At 26.7% G+C, this 23,475-nt stretch overlaps 1 pseudogene; it reads right to left on the bottom strand.

Moving 5' to 3' along the window:
- The window catches only part of LOC137648047 (DNA polymerase delta catalytic subunit-like), a 34,681-nt pseudogene extending 12,105 nt beyond the window's left edge, over positions 1-22,576 (bottom strand).
- Between the last annotated feature and the right edge of the window lie 899 nt (positions 22,577-23,475).

Raw genomic sequence — 23,475 nt, 5'->3', positions numbered from 1 at the left:
AGTATATTCGACTCTGAGCTAGAATCTATTACAATATCATATCCCCCCCATTTGAATCACGCAACATTTTCTAAGGAAGACAAAACAAATGATTGATAAATTTTCATTTTTGTAGGATATCTACCAAAAGAAGCTGACATATTATTGTAAAAACATAACTATATTTATATGTTGTATTATTATTATTAAACATGTAAAAATTTTCATCATTTAATGTAAAATAATTTTGTCTAATAATATAAGGTTGAAATATATCATAGTCTGAACAAGTAATATTTTTTATATTCATTCCACTATTCAGTTTTTTCATATATATTGTTGGTTCCAATGAAGAAATGAGGTGATTATTATTTATAGTCCATATAATAGTTTCGTTATTGTCTCTATTTGGACACGATAATGATTCATTTATAGAGGAAATGTTATATGAATTTTCAATTTTGAAATTTATTTTTTTAACTACATTAAATGATAGTTTTTCTGTATATTGTTTTATTTTTTATTTTTACAAGGCAAGTAATTTCACCTTCATTTATAATTGGGTCACTTGATAAATATGTCACCATACATTTATTTACCCCAATTTTTTTAAATTGATTCTTAGAAAATTGTTTCATGTTTGGGTCAGATAGATTATTTTTTGAAATATTAAGTTCAATATTCAAATTATAATCTAGATAACATGAACTGATATCAATACATACTCCACAGATAGTAAAAAATGGTATATTTTCTGGTAAGTTTAAGATATGATTGGAACTTTTTTTAGTAATTGGATTTCTTGACACCCAAGAAGGGGTATGAATATGATTGAAGATTGATATAAATGGAGGTTTTTTTTTTTAGTACTCATCGGTGCCCATCTCCAAAAGTTCATTAAACAGTATATTGGATGAACCATCGCCAAAGAAAAAAACATTTTCATGATCACAATTGTTTTTTGTAGAAGAGATAGTTATGTTTTATTAGAGTAATAATCTTCTTCAGCTTATATAAGATATTACCTAAGTAAAAAAATGAATGGTGTTTTTGTTGATAACAACGATATAAGCAGTACTAGTAGCACCAGCACCGATAGTTATGAAGAATCTATGAATAATTATGATTATTATTATGATTATTACTATGACAATAATAACAAAAACAAAATAAAAAAAGAACCAAAAGAGAAAAATGAAATAGATTTTGTCGATGAATCTTTATTTTTATCAACGCCTAAACGAAAAAATGAAATTACCAAAGATTATCATAGTAAGTCACACGAAACACTGACGAAATTTTCATCGCCACATAATAGTTTTTGGTGGGACCAAGATGACATACCTATATCACCAAATATAAAATATAATCATGACGATAATTATTTTCCTTCTGTGAATATTAATAATTGGGCACCACACAAAAAAAGAAATTCTAAATGTAATAGACATATATAATGCAAATTCTATCATCTATAATGCAAACATTATAAGTTTTAAGAAAATTTGTGAAATGTTTGATGAATATAAATCAAATTCTATAGAGAACTTAAAAGCATTTTATATGGACATAATATTTACCATTATTGAAATGCTTGAACAATTAACGAGAATACAACCTAATCGTCATTATAATTTTCCGAAAATCTTTGCTACTACAATCTTAAAATCAATTAAAAAAAAATTTGACTATTCGTAAACATAAAGACATCATTCAGTTAAAAGCATTACGCTCGTATATCTCAGACGCTGAAAATTATTTGACATATCAAGGCAAGATTTTATTAGATTGCCTATATCAAATAATTTTTATTTCCAGCTGTTTAAATTTTCACGAAAGTGCAACTAAACAATGGTCTATTCCTTCACAACTCAGCAAACATACCGATAAACAAATAACCGAATATAGTAATTTTGTTGATATAATCATTTCAAACTTTAAAAATATGGATGTTATATATCAAGTTATGAAAGTCGCACAATAAATTTCACCCACAAAACTGTTTTATGATGATATCATTAACTGTGCTTCTATATTTCTTAATGTTAAAAAATATACATCCTTAAATGGATCCTGTTATAATGATATGCGAAGAAATTGAAAATGAAAATTATGGAAAAGCAATTCAATATTATTCAATGTTTTTCCATCGTCTTTTGTCATACATTATCAACGAGAAAAAATACGAAGGTATCAATGAAATATTAAAACATCAGTTGAATAATGAAAGTAATTTTCATTCGGCTATTATTCACTTATTATATTATATGTGGCAGTCTAAATGGCAAAGGGGTGGTAATGTTCAATATATTAGTACCAGAGAATTTAAAGACATGATTTACAAATCACAAAAAGTAGAGGATCTTTTAGATTGTTTAAAAAAAGACTCAAAGGCTAGTTCTTATTTATTTCTTCCGCCTAATTTTGACCACTTTCTTTCGCAAACTTTATATGTTATGGAAAATGAACTTCAAAAAGCATTAAATAACACTAATACGTTAATTGGAAAAGATACTTTACATAAATGGTCATCTCTATTTTCTTCAATTTTAAATGGTTATATGAGCACAAATTTACATACCAACGTAGGAAATTTATTATGGATACAAGAATTAAGAGTTATTGCCTTAATCTATAAATATTTTTATTTGTCTTACGAGAAAAAGGAAGAAAATTGGAATTGGCATGAAACTCAAATATAAAAGAAAATGTTAGACCTACATCTTAATTACAAAAATAAATATGAAATTTTACAGAATGATTTAGTTTAAAAAATTAAACCAATCACACGATGCTTGTGAACGTGCTTATAATTTATTACTAAGCAAATTTGATTCATATAAACAAAGGGAACAAGAAAATAGACTTCTCCACGAAAAGGAGGTCTTAATGTATAATGAGCACATGATGAATATGTGTAAAAATACACTCGAAAATAATAATAAATATTGGAAAAATGTATTGAGCGTTAGAACTGATACACAAAATATGGAAACAGAGGAGACATTACACCCAGATTTAGAAAATACTGAAGATTATAATGATAAAAACAAAAACAGTGACAATTATTTTATCATTTACAAATTTGATGTCTGATAAAGAAAATAAAATATATTTATTAGAAGAAGAACTAAAAAAACTCTAAGACTGAAATAGCAAAACTTTATGAAAAAGAAAAAGAAAATCTAAAAAATGATTTAGATAAGAAAAATAAAATAATGAGCACATGATGAATATGTGTAAAAATACACTCGAAAATAATAATAAATATTGGAAAAATGTATTGAGCGTTAGAACTGATACACAAAATATGGAAACAGAGGAGACATTACACCCAGATTTAGAAAATACTGAAGATTATAATGATAAAAACAAAAACAGTGACAATTATTTTATCATTTACAAATTTGATGTCTGATAAAGAAAATAAAATATATTTATTAGAAGAAGAACTAAAAAAACTCTAAGACTGAAATAGCAAAACTTTATGAAAAAGAAAAAGAAAATCTAAAAAATGATTTAGATAAGAAAAATAAAATAAAGGAACTTTCCAAAGACTTGAATCATTGCAAAGCGCAAAAAGACACCTCAATACATGAAAGTATAAACAAAGATACAATTTCAAATTACGAAAAACATAAAAAAAAATATAGAGAAAGATATAATTTTGTTTAAACAAATAATTCAAGAACAAAAAGTTTAATTAGCGACTTAGAATATAAATTAGAAAAGTGTGAACGAGACAAGAAAAGTGATAAGCGAGATAATGAAAGTATTATAAAAAGAATAAAAAAAGAGAGAGATGATTATTTATATTCAAATGAACAGTATCAAAAAGAAAATGAAAACATCATACGTGAAACAAATGACGATATGAAAAAAATTAAAAAGAGTGCACTAAACATTTAAAACAATTAAAAATTCAAGAAGAAGAAATTGAACAATTAAAATCAACAATTTCAAAACAAAACATCAAACTTGAAAAGGCCATAGAAGAAGAAAATAATATAATTCTTAAGCATAAAAAAGAAGAAGACTTGTTGTTTCAGGAATATGAAAATGCTTTAGCATTAACAAATAATCATATTGAAAAATTAGTTACGATTTTTGATAACTCTTCAAAAAAAGAAAACCGGGTTGCTAAAATAACAAGTAAAGATACTTCAGGACTGAAAAATCAAATTGACGAAAACAACAAAGCACTTTCACTATTGATAAAGAACCAAGAAAAACAACAACAACAACAACAACTCATCCCACCATCCTCAACGATAAAAGAAATAATCCAACCATTATCCTTTTTACCTACAACTAGTGGTAATAATGATAATTTACAACCAAGTGAATTGCCCCGTTATTATTATGATGTCTCTACTAAATCGAGATTAGAACAACTGGGTGTAAACACCACACCTTTATATAATAATCCTAATAATGATAATAAGACAATAACCAAACACGAAGCAAACAAATCTATGCAGGTGATGGAAGACAAACATTCACCTCCCCTCCAAATCAACCCCCCAAATAAAGATGATGATAATTTACAATTAATGGAACATCAACAAGTGTCATTATTACCTGAAAATAAAATAATCCAACCATCATCCGACGAACATTCACCCCCCCCCCCCCTCCAAATCAACCCCCCAAATAAAGATGATGATAATTTACAATTAATGGAACATCAACAAGTGTCATTATTACCTGAAAATAAAATAATCAAACCATCATCCGACGAACATTCACCCCCCCCCCTCCAAATCAACCCCCCAAATAAAGACAATAATAATTTACAATTAATGGAACATCAACAAGTGTCATTATTACCCGAAAATGAAATAATCCAACCATCATCCTCCTTGTTTACATTTGGTAGTAATAACCAACCATTATCACCATCATCATCATCTTCCTTGTTTACATTTGGTAGTAATAATAACAATAATCCTTATTACCTTCCTACTGAATCAAGATTAGATCAATTAAGGGCAAATAAACCACAATTATATAATGATGATAATAGTAATAATAATAATATTAATGATGATAACGAGACACTAATGGAAGTAGACCAAGAAGAATCTCTGTCAACTCCAATAATAACTTCACAATTATCACAACCACTACGACTACCACAACAACAACAACAACTTATATCTTTACCACCACCAACACTACCACCACCACCACCACTCCAATCATCATCAACAACAACAACAACAATACAATTTATAACAAACTTACCACCATATAATAACATTGTCAACGATAATAATAATCAACAAAATACTACTCTGGCAATTTCAAACCACGAAGAAAATAATAGTAATTTGCCATCATCATCATCGTTGGTATTACTACCACCACCACCACTACCACTACCACTACCACTACCACTACCACCCTTAACACCAACTTATAGTCCTCCTATGCAAACTTATAATTATACTAATGACAGCACCAATAGCAATAATAATATTGTTTTTAAGAAGGACGAGAAAATTAAACTAATACCAATAGAGAATTTAAAATCTGAAAATAACAGCAATGTCATTGATAATAATAATCAGCAAAATACTACTCTGGTAATTTCAAATCAAGAAGGAAATAATAGTAATTTGCCATCATCATTATCATCGTCGTGGGTATTACCACCACCACCACCACTACCACTACCACCCTTAACACCAATTTATAGTCTCCCGATGCTAACTTATAATGATACCGATGAGGGCACCAATAGCAATAATGATGTTGTTTCTATAAAGGACGAGAGTTTAAAAACTGAAAATATCAACACACCCCTACAAAAAGTACAAGATGAAATAGAAAAAGAAGTAGCGGCACAAAATAACCAGGACCACCAATTGGATTCTAAAATAAAGGTAATAAAGAAAGAAAATACATTATTGGACGACGAGAACGCGGTAGACATAAAAAAGAAAGAAAAATGAAAAGTGCAGGTGATGGTGTTAATAAAAAAATAAAAAAGGGGAATATCAAAAAGGGGGATACATCAATAAAAAAGAACAAAAAAATCACGACCCCGAAAAAAATACACCCAAAGAAGAAAACTAATATTATAATTGAAAAGGAAAATAAACAACAAAAAGAAACAAAAGCAACACAATTGGTAGATATGAAAAATGATAAAATCCAATTTAATACTATGGACGACCTCAAAATGGAAATAACCGAAAAAGAAGAAGTATTATTAGATGATGATCATGGTGGTGGGCTTGATAGAAGCAAAAGGGCTAATAAAAGGAAAATAGAAAAAACCAAAGAAGACGAAGAAGAAATTCCAATAAAAATACCTAAGATTGAAAATCAACAAAAAGATCAACAAGAAAACCAATTTAAATTAGAAAAGGCAAATGCGTCTTTAGAAGGAAAAAATGATAGAACTGTACCAACTGTGTGTCACACAATTGTACATGATTATTTTGTATATATTATGCTTGTATCTGCGCTCTTTCCTCGCACTAAAAAGAACCTGAATGATCATGTCTCCGTTTTGCTCAGTAACATTATCTGTCTCTCGAACAGGTCATGTCCTGTTGCCTTGAGGTTTTGTATATAAAGAAGAGTGTTCCTTAATAAATAACTCAGTCGTTTCCAATCTGCCTTTGAGTTCACATCCTCTCTCGGCCCGTCACAGAACCAACATTGCCCTACTCGAAGAAAAGGAAAACTTTAATAATAACGATGATGATGATGATGATGAAGAAGAACTATGATAAAAAAATTGATAAAAATACAATATGTAGAAACATAATTAAGTGATATCATCATCAATATTAAGATTATTTTTAATATATGTTGTTTGATTCAATTTATCATTATAATTATAATATTTTATATATACACTAGCTATTTCTAATAGTATTAGTCCAATTAACACTATAATTTCGATAAATAACATTTGTTGGTCACTTATGTAAATATTATAATTTTTTTTCAAAATCTTTGATATAGATATAACCAATAACACCAATGATAAGAATATCATTGACACGAATAATGCATCAGATAGGACCATTTTGGATACAGTTCTCATTTTTTATATTTTATATTAAACTTTACAAACTTTAAATTGCATATATATATATATATATATATATATATATATATATATATATATATATATATATATATATATATATATATATATATATATATATATGTATATATATATATATATATATATATATATATATATATATATATATATATATATATATATATATATATATATATAATATATATATATAGTATATCATTTTCACTAGTTAGATAATGGGAGTTCCGTTTCTTACAAATAAAATTCAAGATAATAATGCTCGGCTACCTTTACTAACAAAATACAAAAATAATAATGATAATCATTATCAATCACATCTTAATGATATATATGATAATATCGGAAATGGGGGGAAACTAAATAGTATTGGTGTCGATGGAGCCATATTTTTACATGCACACGTTAAAAGACCAGACAAAAATGCGTTGTTAGATGATGATAAAATTGATATAAAAAAAATGTAATGCAACTGGTGTAGTTAATAGCATCATATATTATATAGAACAGATTTGCTCATTTTATGAATCTTTTAGAAAAGACGAAATCATTAACGATACTGTTTATTATTTTCTTGCCGTGGATGGATCATCTCCAATCATCAAAAACAGAAAAAAAGAGAAAAAATGGATGATTATAGTTTGTTGACTTTATCAGAAAAGAATGAACTCCATGAATATATTTTTTATTTATTAAAAGAAAAACTTATTTCTTTATCGTATCCCTATAATTTTTCATTAGAAAGTAACTATCATATTGAATATTCTAAAAGAGGAGAAGGGGAAGTGGAGCTAATCAAATTTACTCAGAAATTCTGTGGGAATGAAACAAATGTTATACTTTCATCTGACTCGGATGTAATGGCCATGCTCGTTTTAAGACAAATAAAAAATGTATCTATAGTAACCCCCGCATTAAGTAAAAGTAAAAACAGTGACACATATAGTGGGCCTTTTATATCAAATCTATATAGTTTATTATGTGGCCTTAAATTTAATATTGATCAAATGATATTATACGTTATATTACATTTTATATTTTTTGGTAGTGATTACAATTTTGGTCTTATGATACACCCATCAGAGAGCCAAAAAAAAAAAAAAAATAATACACGAATTAACTGCTAAATTCCATGCAGAAAACAACGACTTTTCTTCCATGATTAGATCTATTGGAAATTGTTGTGTCAGATTTTCAAAACAAAATACAGATAACAATAATACAGTATCGCAATGGGCTACTCCCCTGAAAAAAAATATTATTGATTGAAAGTATATGTTCTATATTATATTATGCGTCAATGGGCAAATCAAGTATTTTTTTTAAAAAATTTTCGCCGTTATTATATGCAAAATTCAATATAAAAGAGTTGAAAACTTTAGTAGCTGCTATTGATTTTTATGAGACTTGAAATGAATCATGTTATCAAAGTTGAAATTTATTTAGAAATTAGATCTTTTCCGTCTATAATAGTAGTAACTGGAGGGAAAAATGGATGTCCAAATAATACTGAGGGGGTGTAATTAATAAATTGTTGTAAACATTTTATATCATGTCCATAACAATAATCATTTTCCTCTGCAAAACATTTCAAGTGTAACATGGCATGAAATATAACTATAGTTATATTTAATACAGTAGGTCCTATTTTATATAAAGTATCATTCAATGCATTTAAACACGAAATATTTACGGTAGTATTGAATAGGGGTCTCTCGGCACCCAAAACAACAAAACGGTGATCAGTATTAATCAATTTATTTTTTTCTGATAAATGGATATAAATTGCTTTATTTTCAATTTGATCTACGATGCTATTTGATGTAGATAATCCTGGAAACAAAGATTTATTTTTCAGTTGTATGTGAATGTTATCATTATTATTATTATTATTATTATTATTATTATTATTATTATTATTATTATTATTATTATTAGTAGTAGTAGTAGTAGTAGTAGTAGTAGTAGTAGTAGTAGTAGTAGTAGTAGTAGTAGTAGTCATCAAACAGTTACAAATTCCTATAATTTCATCTGGAAAATAATATATATAAATTGCATCTTTGTTTATAAATGCGGAGATGTGTTCTTTGTTTTTGGCATCCTTTAATTCCCACGTATTTGGGTATCTATTCCACGACAATATATTACGTTCTTTGTCTGTTAATTCATATAAATTAAACAAAGATTTTATTGTAATATCATATTTAGAAAAGTAATTTTCAAAAATAAATTTATTGATATTTCTAAAAAAATCTTCAAATTTCAGTTCTTTACTTATATTACTAGATGCCATATATGAAAAATATTCAATCCAATTATTATAAATGGCAGTTACATAATCGTGACATTTTTTTGAATCTGAATATATTAACGAAGCAACTGATGTGGCTTTTATACTATTCATGGGACCTAGTACTCTGAATAATTTATCCATTTTCATTTCAAGAATATCAATTCGAACTCTTAGGTTCTCCGCTTCATTATTAGATATCATTTTCTTTTCTTCGTTTGTTGATCCCACTAAAAGGGTATCAGATATATATCTTTGTGGGTTTATATTTTTTTCGTTTGAAATAATAATTTCGTTTTTGATTGAAGAATATCTTTTTTTTTTTTTGGGGTCATTTTTTTTAATTATTTAATAAAAAAATATTGTCGTTTTTAGATTTTATATATATATATATATATATATATATATATATATATATATATATATATATATATATATATATATATATATATATATATATATATATATATATATATATATATATATATATATATATATATATATATATGTATATCATGCACACACACATATATACCTTGTTATATATTCTTTTTCAAATCCTAAGAGCAAATCTTTTTAGATAAGTCATACATTCTCAAAAAAAAAAACATGACTACTAAATTAAAATTAAATTTCGTAAATGATAGTAGTAGTAGTAGTAGTAGTAGTAGTAGTAGTAGTAGTAGTAGTAGTAGTAGTAGTAGTATGGTGATAATTATATTAATGTTGAATACCAAAATGAAAATTTAAAACACAACACTAATTATCTCAAAGATGTTGATAAAATAGGAGAGGAAAACGACAACAACGACAACAATAATAATAATAATAATAATAATAATAATAATAATAATAATAATAATAATAATAATAATAATAATAATAATAATAATAATAATAATAATAATAATTGTTTTAGAAAATTAAATTGTGATCATAGACAACATATAAAATATAATATAAATGAACTGAATAACATACATTTTCACATACGAGAACTGAAAATCATGATTACTAATCTAATTGAAAAAATGGATAATATTTGTTCATCTGAAAATAATATTAATAATAATAATGATAATACGATTGATATTTTTTATAATAATCCTTTATTTTCATATAATACACCATCACCATCCTTTTTATCTACCTCATCCTTTTCTTCGTATATCATGCCCATAAATGAAAATTGCGACCCAAAACAAATACATCAAAGCTTAATTTATGGCTATTCAGATTATTATAAATTTATCATTGGTAAACGTGGAAAAAAAATTAATAATTTAAGAAAAAAATATAATGTTATTATTGATATACCTGATAAATATTCATCAGAAAATCAAATAATTATAATGGGTCTCTGTAAACTTAACGTACTAAATACCCACATAAAAATTTTTAATACTATTGCATACGCCCTGAATTTTTCTAATTAATAATAAAACCTTTTGTGTGTATATATAGTTAATATACTGTACACATTATACAAATAATTGTCTATTTCAAAAAATTCACATTAACTTTCCATTTGATATATTTGTATGAATTTTTTCATATAAATTTTCATATTGTGATATAGATATCGCCGGCTTAATTTTACTAAGTTGAATAATGGTATAATAATGTTTTATACAAATAGGACAAAGAATCAAAAGTGGAAGTATGTGAATAAATGCATATAAATGCTCTGGTAAACAATTAGTTTTAGAATTTTTATTGTTTGCAGCATTTATTGAAAAGGCATGAAAAATATTCCAATATATTGGTCCCCAACTTGCCGGTCCATATAATTCAGGGGGAAACCTTGAATAGTTAGAAAAAACAGTTTGATTAACATAGTGAATTGAATGTGGAGGAATTAATGAAACCTCTTTTATTGTATCACAACATCCTGTGTTATATAAAGTTTCGGATAATTCTTTGAGTGTGTTCACTTTATTGAATTCGAGATTTGTTGGTAATTATATTGACTACTTTCATTTTCTAGATACCATTCCAAGAAAAGGTGTTCAATTTCTGTTTTTTTTTTTTATTTTCTATATCCTGGGGATTGTTGTTGTTATTATTATTCTTCTTAGTCAAGAAAACAATTTCCCGTAACTGTTTTTCAATTTGTTGGGGACTCTTAACCTGAACTTTATAGCTTTCGTTGTTAATTATTGTGTTTACTAAAACCTCTAACATTTCATAAAATCTTTTAATTTGATTTTTAATTTCTAATAATAATAATAGGTTATCATTGTTTTCATGTGAGTACCATCTTAAAATAGAAAATATAGAATTGGTAAAAAATTCGGGGAAACATAAAATGGCTGGGTAGCCTATCCTTTACAAGATTTTAATTTATAGAACATTTTCCAATTAAATAATAACTGAATTTCACCTTGTGATGATATGAAATCAATAGGAAAATTAATTGTTTTGGGCTTCATCTTTTTTTATTATGAAAATTATTTATACTAAAATAGTATCGTTGTTTACTGCTTCTACAATGGTTTGTTTTATTTCATTATCAGGATTCATTTTTACAATAGTATTGATAAATTCCTCTCGAAATTTAGAAATAAACATCGTCTTCGTGGTTTGATTAATATATATATATATATATATATATATATATATATAGACAAATAAACTCGGGTCTAGTCTCGCATACATGACAACTTCCCCTTTTCCGCCTTTCTTCAAGTAATATACTCTATCAATGTTTCCTACATCAAATTTAAATTGAGTTAGATCATCACCTTCAATAGGATTATATATGTAATCAAACTCAACATTGAAATCAATACCCTTTATAGCATTTTCAAATTCATCTGGATAGGCAATGTGATTGCAGTTACTTCTATATCTATAATGGATTGCTCTAGGATATGGCTTTAGCTTCATTACCCCAGTGTTATCTAATCTCAGGTTATTATAAACAGTTTGCCTCAGCTCATTTTCAATGTAAATAACTTGAAGCAATAAATTAGGGTCTCTTGCCCAAAAAATATACCCTTCGTTTTCAAGTCCATCATTCCACGTAGCTCCGTGCATATAGAAATACAATACCAACTTCTTATTTTTTAAATCATTCATTCTTCCAACTATTACACACTCATTTACATCTTTATAAAAGGGCGATTCTTTGTGGTGTAAATAATATAGTCGATCAGTGGCATATACATTTATATATTTTAAATCAAAAGGGACATCTGCTTTATCGACGTCTAAATAATAATGAGAAAATAAATATTGTTGGTGTATCCAGAACGGGAAACTACATTTTAAAAGATCTGTTGGGGTATTTATTCCTTCTTGGTAACTTTTGAAATTATTCATTTCTTAATATATAAAATTTTATATTAATAAATTATGAAAACCCTTCTCTGTTTATTAGTCAACTTCTTCAATGGTTGGGTGGAATTGATTATTATGTAAATTTGATTCATTTGCCCCAAGTATATGTTCATAATCCTTTTTTATTTCTTTTAATTTATTTTTATAATCTTTTTGTTTAGCAGAGGGGGTTTCATCAATCCACTTGAGAGTACTTTCTAATTTTGATTTAAATTCATCTATATTACTACTGTTATTATTTATAATATTATTTTGTACTTCTAAGCAATATGATTCTAATTTACATTTAGCTTCTATATCGTTTCTTAATTCCTGGTCTTGGGCAGCATACATTTCAGCTTCTTTGATCATTCGATCTACCTCTTCTTTGTTTAATCTTCCCGAGTCATTAGTTATAGTAATTTTTTCTGATTTGCCGGAAGATTCTTCGGTTGCTGACACATTGAATATCCCATTAGCATCAATATTAAATGTAACCTTAATTTTAGGTATACCCTTGGGTGCCTGGGGTATATTATTTAATTGAAACCCCCCCCCCCCCCCCAAATGATTATTATCCTTAGTTTTAGTTCTTTCTCCTTCATATATTTTAATATTAACACATTCTTGGTTATCACTATACGTAGTGAAGTTTTCAAATTTTCTAGTAGGAATTGTCGCGTTCCTTTTAATCAAGGTAGTCATAATATTACCGGCAGTTTCAATACCTAATGAAAGGGGAGTCACATCCAGTAATAATAAATCTTTGATCTTATCAGATTTATCTCCACCGAGAATGGCAGCTTGAATGGCAGCACCATAGGCTACAGCCTCATCTGGATTAATCGACTTATTCAAATTCTTTTCATTAAAAAAAGTTTGAAGGAGGTTTTGTATTTTTGGAATACGCGTAGAACCTCCAACTAAAACAATTTCATCGATGTCACTCTTATCGAGCTTAGCATCAATTAACGCCCTTTCAAGTGGCACTAGAGTGTTTTTGAATAAACTCCCACACAAATTTTCAAATTTAGCGCGAGTAATGGTAGTATGAAAATCTATTCCCTCATATAACGAATCAATTTCGATTGTCGCCTGTGTAGATGAAGATAAAGTTCGTTTAGCAGTTTCACAGGCAGAACGAAGACGCCTTAATGATCTTTTATTACTGCTTAAATCTTTTTTATATTTTTTGTTGAATTCTCGCGTAAAATAATCTAATAAAATACTATCAAAATCTTCTCCCCCAAGATGAGTATCTCCTGCTGTTGATTTAACTTCAAAAATGCCATCATTACTAATATTCAATATAGAAACATCAAAAGCCCCCCCCCCCCCCCCCCCAAATCAAATATTAAAACCTTTTGTTCTTTTGTATCATTATTTAATCCATAAGTGATGGCGGCGGCTGTGGGTTCATTAATTATTCGAATAACATCAAGTCCAGCGATGGTCCCAGCATCTTTGGTAGCCTGCCGCTGAGAATCGTTAAAATAAGCCGGAACTGTAATAACAGCTTTATTTATATTTCGTCCCAAATAATTTTTTGTAATTTTTTTCATTTTTGATAATATCATAGAAGATACTTCTTCTGGGGTTAACACCTTTTTCTCTTTTTTATGTTTGACTTGTATTTTTGGTTTATTCTCTTCGTCAATAATTTCATTGGGTAAGATTTTAATTACTCGTTGAACGCAATCGTCTATATAATTTCTGCCATTAACCTTTTTACATCAAAAATGGTATTTTTTGGATTCAAAGCACATTGATGTTTGCCGCTTCTCCAATAAGTCTTTCGGTGTCATTGAATGCAACATAAGAAGGAGTGGTTCTATTTCCTTGGTCATTAGCAATAATTTCAACTTTTTCATTTTGAAAAACAGCAACACACGAATAAGTAGTTCCCAGGTCAATACCAATAACCGGAGAGTTATTATCCTCCATTACTAGAATATTTAGCTATCAACTATATGTTACTTGGTCGTAAATTAGAAGTCTAATGATGTATTGCAGTTCATATTCTAGGGTTTATATACATATACAGATGTACAGTACAGCTACTATTACATATAACTGAATAACAGTAACAATAAAATAATTATTTAAAAGTTATTAAGATTTAACAAAATTCAAAAAAGTTAAGATAATATTTTGCGTGGTTATGTTTTTTGTGTAACACTCTTAAATTATTTTTTGTAATACTATTAATAAATACATTAGTTACCGCAAAAAAATCTTTTATTTGTCATCGAAAACGATTATTAATTGTTTTAAATATATATTCATGGGCGATATCAATCTATTTTTTTATTAACCTGCTCATAATTTTCTCAAATTCCCGACAATTATTTTTTAATCGAAAAAATGCGTAAATTTCAATAAAATTTCAACAAAATCAATTAATAAAACTTTGGAAAACGAATAAAAAATGTTCATAAAATTACTAATGAAGTTCATAACATGTTTTTTTTTTTTGTTAATAATATTACCATTTCGGTTAACTTTATTTTTTTGTGGTTAACATTTGTATTATCTTTTTTCATAAAATTACATTTTAGTTAATAATATTACCGTTTGGGTTCATAATATTGAATTCTAGTTAATAATATGACAGAAAACTATTGAAAAATAAGAAAAAATATTTTAAAAAATCAAAATATGTGTATTTTATGATATAAATGTAGTTTTATTGGGTAAAATGGACATTTAACAGGAAAAAAATAAAAAATAGCATTTGTTATGACAAATAAATTAGGTTTTTTTTGAAAAAATAGAAAATATAAATGTTTTTGTTTCATCAAATACTACTTTTTAATTACAAAAATGAGGGATTATATGAATAACTTTAAAAATATTTAGATAAACAAGTTTTTTTTATATATAATTTTCCTTACTAATTTTTGTTTTATTATTCTTAATTTAAAATTGATCATCATTATCATTAATGACATTATTATATCCCATTTTGTTATTATTGTTGTTAATTTTTTCTAGATTTTTCATTATTTCCTTATCAGAGAGGAAATCTTTGTTTTTATTACAATTATCATTAATTGTAATAATACTAGCATTCTTAGAATTTTCCGAAAGATAATTAACATTATTATCAACTTTCATTTGGGGGTGTCCTGTAAAGATAACATTATTATCCGAGTATTTTTCGCTTAAAAAATCAAGTATCGTAGAATCCTGGTGGTTATCTTTATTAGATATAGCCATTTGCTTAAATAACATATCGGTAATAAAATGAAAACCTATATTAAACAACGAACAAAATACTATATTAATAATCAAATCTTTATTATCTATGGGTGTTAATTCGTCTGTTAAAGTGTTTGTAGATTTCTTATTATTTAATAATTCAGCAAGTTTAGTTAATTTATCCAGATTTTGGTCCCTCAAAACAGATACTTTATGCAACATAGCTTTCATATTGCGGTTTATATGTCCAATTGCTTGAATCATTTGTGGGTATTTTGAGTTTGATATTGTAACATTCTGAACCTTATCAAAAACTTCCCGTAAAATCTGAAGAACAAATGTTGTTATATTAAAATCATCATCGGCAATATATTTTTTCAGTAAAAGTATTTTCTTTGTGTTGTTGAAAATATCAACATTTGATAAAGAATCTATGTAATTGCAATCAAAAATGCGTTTTGTTATATTTTTCAAAGTAGAATTTTCTGTAGATTCATCGTTTAAAATTTTTTTCAATAATTCTTGAAATATGATACGAGTTAGTTTTGCTTCAGATTCAACACCACCTTCTAAACGATTATTGAATAGATTATATTTTTCCATAGTTTATTTTTTAATTTGTTTAGAAAATATGTTATAACTCAATACTTTCCTTTGTCGCCGACAATAATAAATAAAAAAAAGAACGATAATATATATACTTGTATTTAAACGTTCAAAAGTTTTTGCTAATTTATGTTTAAGGTGTGACAAAAAATTATTATAAGTTGTTAATTAGATTTTTATATAATAATAATAAAATTTAAAGAGGAAACCCACAATAACCAGGTAATCAGTATTTTAGTTATCTAACATAAACTTTAATATATATGAATATATATATATGTACTTTATATATGCTATTGTTTTGAAAATAACCAAAATATCATCAAAATGGCCGTAAACAATTTGAATTATCAGTAGAATATCTTGATATGTAATCATGGATACTGGGTCCTGTACAATCTTTCCGTCGAATATGTCCCAGGTAATCAAAATCAGATTCTTCCCAAACATATTAATTACATCATCGGACGGTTTATTTTTTAGGGGCATATTAGTCACCATTTCTCCTCTAGTATGCATTGTAAAATTATCATCATCATCATCCTCATCATCATTTTGACCGTGTGTTATCATTCCCTTGGTCCTCTTTTTAGAACACATACCAGGTGCTTCTAAATATAGAGCATTTTTATTTTTGGTGAATCGGTTGTACAAAATTTGAATATAAACTACAGAGTTTTTTAGAACTAGGGGCGCTCCATTGCATATATTTGTTAACGTAACAAAACCTAGGTTTTTTACGTAAACGATGTTTGGAATAGAATTGTCTATTATTGGTCTTTCCCCATTTTTTACTGAAAAATCTAAAGTATATTGTTTTTTATTATTTTTTGCATTTAATATTAATTGTGGATAAAATTTCCTAGCAACGTCAAAGGCAAATTCATGATCCTTAAACTCAACCTTTTCATTGAAATCATCATTGAATTCACAGAAGTAATTAACAAATATATCAGCTGAATTTTTCAATTTATTGTGTATATCATTAAACATATCAGAATGTTTATTTATAAATTCGATATATTTTTCTTTTTCTTTTTCAAAAATTTTACTTTTGTGGTACTTATTACTACTAACTAGTTCATCTACAATTTTCATATTATTATATATATTACCAATAGTACTTGGTGTTAATTTAGCCCTAGGAACATTTCCATTGTGTGTCAAATTTGTATTTGAAGCAGTAGAAATTAATTTAACATTTATATGTGATTCATCCATAAGCTTTATGAGAAAATTATATGCAGAACAATCACTAGGTTGATTCAAAGAATTAGAAACCATAATTGCATTTCCATGCTTGTTTACAAACAAAATATTCGATGGAGCTAAAAGGCACTGCCCATTAAAGGGAGGAATTTCCATTAAATTTTCTTGGTGTACTTCATTAAGAAAAGCTAAACTTACAATATCATGTAATGTGTGGCACAATAACCTGTTATTAGAAAGAAAGTGTGGCTTTTTGTCTAAATATTTTAAGGTGTTCTTGCTTTTATCCTCATTAATGGTCATTATACTCCTTTCGTGGTTTTTATCTGACTGTCCTTGAATATTCATCATGGTTAAAATGAACGAAATAAGTACGGGATTTAAATCGAATACTCTCATACAAATATCTCTAGTATCTTGAGGATTATCTCCCGGTAAAACATATTTCAAAGGTTCTCCGTTCTGGAAAATATTATCAATATCAAAATTATCATCACTATCAACTGATTTTATATATAAATTATAAGGATTGTTATTATCATCATCATCATTATCATCATCACTACTACTGCTACTATAAGAATTAGTTTTAAATGGTCCAAGATTTGTTTTCCTTTTATGTTTGCGTTTAGAACTACAACTACTACTACTACTACTACTGGTATTATCAACATCACTTTCGGCATCAGATTTGTTGTTATATTCGTCTAAAAACTTTTTTAATTCTGGTATTATTCCAATATTGTTATTCTCTATTTTACTCTTTTTATTTTGGTGGGTATTTTTTCTTTTATTTAAATCTCTTATATTAGCGTTTTTATCTCTTACATAATATCCACATCCTAATGTATTATTTCTGGCTAAAAACCTTGAAAGAACTTTTCCATTTGATATTTGTTCTTCGCTAGAATTTATCATACAGACTTTAACTTCATTACAAATTCTATTATGATTCATTGCTAATATTTGCATTAAGATTTTACTATTTGGAAATATTAAAACCCCGGGAGGAAATGCAATGGTTTCAGAAAAACCAGTATTCTCTGATGGATACAATTTAGAGTTTATTCGAAAAATGGATCGACCATGGATAAATGGACCCATATTAAACTTTTCATACCCATGCCTCGTTGGATTCATATTACAGGATGTATGTTGAAGTGGTTTTTCAATATTTTCATATAGCAAACCAAGTTTTAGATAAGTACAAGGCGCACAAAAGCTTTCAAATACCCTTTCATGGCGCTCATTTAATTTTCTATTTAAATGATCTGTATATATTTGTTTAATTTGACTTGTTATATCAAATTCTATACCATTATCAAAAATTTCATATAGTAAATGACTAAATATACACTCTTCGCTAAGCGAATCTATCGTTTTTTCCAAGTCTTGTGTTAAACTTTTTAATTCGGGAGTAGATAAATTCTCTATTAATGTATTCAAAACTTCTTCGTTCATTTTTTCTTTTTGTGGATTTTTTCCATCACCAAAATTTGTAGGTAGATTATTAGGATTTAGAAAAGGTTGTTGCTGTTGTTGTTGTTGGTAATAATTATTAGTATTACCTTGTGCTTGTGCTTGTGCTTGTGCTTGCGGAATTACAGTAGCAGCAGAAGGAATAGATGATTGTGGTATCAGAACCGGATTGTTATCGACGGTGGTGGTGGTGTTGTTATTAAATGGTGATATCTGATGTTGTGGTGGTTGTTGAAGTTGAGTATATTGATATGGACTTTGATTATTTATTCCATAATTATCTTTACTATTATATGTTGTTGTATTCATATTTATTAGATATAATAAAATAACACATTTGCTGCTTATATTTCAACTTGAGAAATGAAACTATATAATACCTTTTGATAATCTTTATTATACTCGTTTCCATTTGAATGAATTATATATAAAAAATATCGGTACAATTGCCTGAAATTATTTTGAATTTGAATTGCGCATGTAATTTTATGTTGTAAATGTTTTCTATATTTAGATAATCCACTTTCATAATCAGTAATAGATTCAATTATTAATTTTACCGCTTGAAGATGAGGATAAAAATTTTCTAATACAATTAAGGTATTTGGGGGATATTTAGATCGATTAAAAGCTTTGAAAAATTGCATATTTTTTATAGGGAGTATAGGAGTTTTATAGTAAGGAGAATAATTTATACCATATGATATATGTTTGACCGGCTTCATTATTTTTCATAAAATTTCTTATAGTATATTAAGAAATTTTGGTAGTATATAAGTATACTATATAATTTTATTCTTGTTTGGTTAAATGAGGCCTGAATCATATAATCGATATTATTATTATTATTATTATTATTATTATTATTATTATTATTATTATTATTATTATTATTATTATTATTATTATTATTATTATTATTATTATTATTATTATTGTTTTGGGCCATCATCACGTTTTTTAATTTTAGGTTGGAATTTTTTTTCATATATATATTAAGTGATATAAAAATGGCTATAAACATAAACAAAACTTAACTTTACAAGTCAAAGTAGGAGAGCTGTTTCTTTGGATAGTCTTGTTATTATTGCATTTTCTCATATATATATTGTATTTATATCCTTTATAGTTTGCTGTTCTGCTGTATTTTGTGTTGTTACAATTTATAATGAACAACCAAAATAATCTAAAAAAAATTTTTATTTTATTTTACAATTTTTGGTATTTATACAATAACTTAAGATTAGTTTCTGTTATCTATTTAAAATCTAAATATATATAAATAATGAATATCGATAATACTTATTGTAACGAATTCAAAAGTTTGTATACAGATATAATAGAAATTAGAGGTCTATCCAATTATATGAATCATCAAATCTTTGATTATATAGTTTATTTTGATGAAATAGTCATTCCTTGGGAAATGAAGAGTAATATAAATTTATCAAAATTAACAACTAGTCAAATTGATCGATTATACTTTATTGATTTCGATCTAAACTACCTAAACTACAATAATGACGTACAGTACAAAGAGACTAATTACATATTGTCTTTCCGGTCAAAATATATTGATAATTTAAACCTTTATATAAATTTGAATGTTAATACTATTGAAAAAGTTTTAAGTCATGATTATCCGCTTATATGTGGTAAAATGTTTATGACACCCCACTTTAATACATTTGCTAATCTTTTTTCGTCAAATAATAATAGTTATCGTTGGAATTGGGAAATTCACCATAATACAAATACAATTTATGAATTCCTGGATGAAAATGAACGAGAGTTGTTTAAAAGGCCCCAAACGTTAGAATATCTATGTCTTCTTCAATTGTCACACGAAAATATTTGGCTTTTACCGAAAAATTTAAAAGAAAATATCAATAGATTAATTAAAATTAACTATATAATTAAAAATTTTAATACTAGCAAATGTAAAAACACGATGGATTTTGTTGTATTTTAATAATGATATTTATTACCATTTAGTATCTAAAATATATGTCATTTATGCAATTTCTTAAAATATATATATATATATATATATATATATATATATATATATATATATATATATATATATATATATATATATATATATATATATATACATATATATGTGTGTGTGTGTGTGTGTGTTTTATTATACACCATTTAATAATTTTCTTCATCTATTTATTAATTAGCACACTTCCATTCATTTTTTGGAGTGCCCGTATAATGTTAATTATATAACTACTGTTTGGTTTATATTTATCTGGGCGTTCCCTAATAATATCAGAAATTTCGTTTGATGATGAAGAAGCATCTAATTTTACTTCGTAAATATTCTTATCGATCATCTTTATGGCCTGATTTTTTGGTTGTAAAGAACTACATAAAGAAATCCCTTTACACGTCTCTCCCTGAAAAAATATAAAGTAATCATATAAATAAGAAGCTATGGAATTTCTTAAGTCTTGAATAATTTTCATTCTATCTTCTGCTATAAATGCATTTGTTTGAATATCAATAATAACCATAGGTTTGGGTTTTGGGATGACGCAACGATTTTTAGTTTTATATAAATTACATTCAACTAAAAATATGTAATCTTTTAATATATAAACTATATTATCTGGTATACAGTACTCATAAGATTCACTCATCATTACATTGTTTATAACAAAATGATAAGCGTAAAATTTTAATGTAGCGGGAATACCATTAAATTTCATGAATATGTTAGATTTTTTAATTGTGGTTTCATTAATTACATGGTGCGGTTTACTCGATGCAGATATGTAGTTATCTAATACATTTTTAATTTTGTTTACATTTTTAGAAACAGAAGCATTTAATCTCCAACACATAGCAAAATAAGTCAATATATCAGAAGTTTGTTTATTCACATAACTTTCTTCGTACTCTAAAATAAATGGATAGGATTGTGTATAATTATCGGGTTGTATTCGCTGATATAATTTTATGGGGCCTTGTTCAATATAAACTGTCTTTACAGCAAAGTTATTACATTCTAAAAATGAAGCTAAACCTATGATACTATTGCCAATATAATGAAATAAGGTTCTTTATACACGGGACCCTCATCGTTTATATATAACATTTCACGAGTCAATATATTTTGTACAAAAGTTTCCTTTTTTTCTCTCATTTTCTCATATTGAATATTATACGTTTTTTTTATTGGATTGATACACAAACGATAATTATCAAATAGGATTTCTATTTCTCGACTATAGAACGTCATACACGAAAGATCATTACACGACCCCTTAAATTTTTTTTATTAATTATGGGTGGTTTTCGTTTACATACCTTCTATATTCCTGTTCTTGTGATACCATCATGATTTGTTCATTTTCTCTAACAATCAAATTAATTTTATTTTCTTCATTCATCTCTACCAATATAACATCAAAGGTTAAAATTACTTGTTTTAATCATTTTCTTTCAGTCAATAGTTTTTCATTTTCTAATTTTGATACTTTGTAAAAATATCCATTATTACATTTCATGGAAAATTTATGCGCCGCATACGCTGACAATATTTTTATTCCCAGGTCCGTTAATGTATTATTATTACTAAATAAAACAAACCCCAAAATCTCTGGAGTTACCAAGCTAAAGTTGTAAACATATTCTTTCTTCATTGTTATATTTTTGTTTGAAATATAACAAGGTATGTATATACATGTACCACAAATATATATTTCTTATTTAAAGTATTTAGTTTCAGATACCCATTCTTGATGTACAAGGAAATAGCATTCAAAAATATGTCCACAAATAAAAGGTGGGATAAATTTATAACTATTACAAAAATGAACTGTATTATAAAGAATTCTATAAGGTAATATTGTGTTAGTTGAGGGGGGGTTAACTAATAGTCTTTCGTTTAACAATGGTGGGGGTGGTTTGGCGGGATATTTATTCTGATTGCGAACAACAGGAAGATTTATTATTTTATCATATCTACATACTGGACAAATTTTATTATAAGAAAAGTAACGAGATAAACAAAATGGATGAAACTTGTGACCACATTCTGTTATAAAATACTTCTATTTTTCCTTCTATTTCCCCATTGGTTACCCATTCACTATCTCGTTTATCACTTAAACCCCACAAAGCATGACGGATTGATTCTTCGTTTGGGGACATTGGAAAATCATATATTGTCAAAATGTATTCACATGGAATTATAAACACTGGCCACGTTTCCATATTGGTTGGGCGTTCTATTGTCCCATCCAAATATGAACCATATATTCGTGTTAAATTGGGAATGAACGATGAT

This window comes from Palaemon carinicauda, chromosome 10 (genome assembly GCF_036898095.1).
Source record: "Palaemon carinicauda isolate YSFRI2023 chromosome 10, ASM3689809v2, whole genome shotgun sequence".
Taxonomy (NCBI): Eukaryota; Metazoa; Arthropoda; class Malacostraca; order Decapoda; family Palaemonidae; genus Palaemon; species Palaemon carinicauda.
The sequence above is the reverse complement of the archived record's forward strand: the minus strand, read 5'-3'. Positions and strand labels throughout refer to the sequence as shown.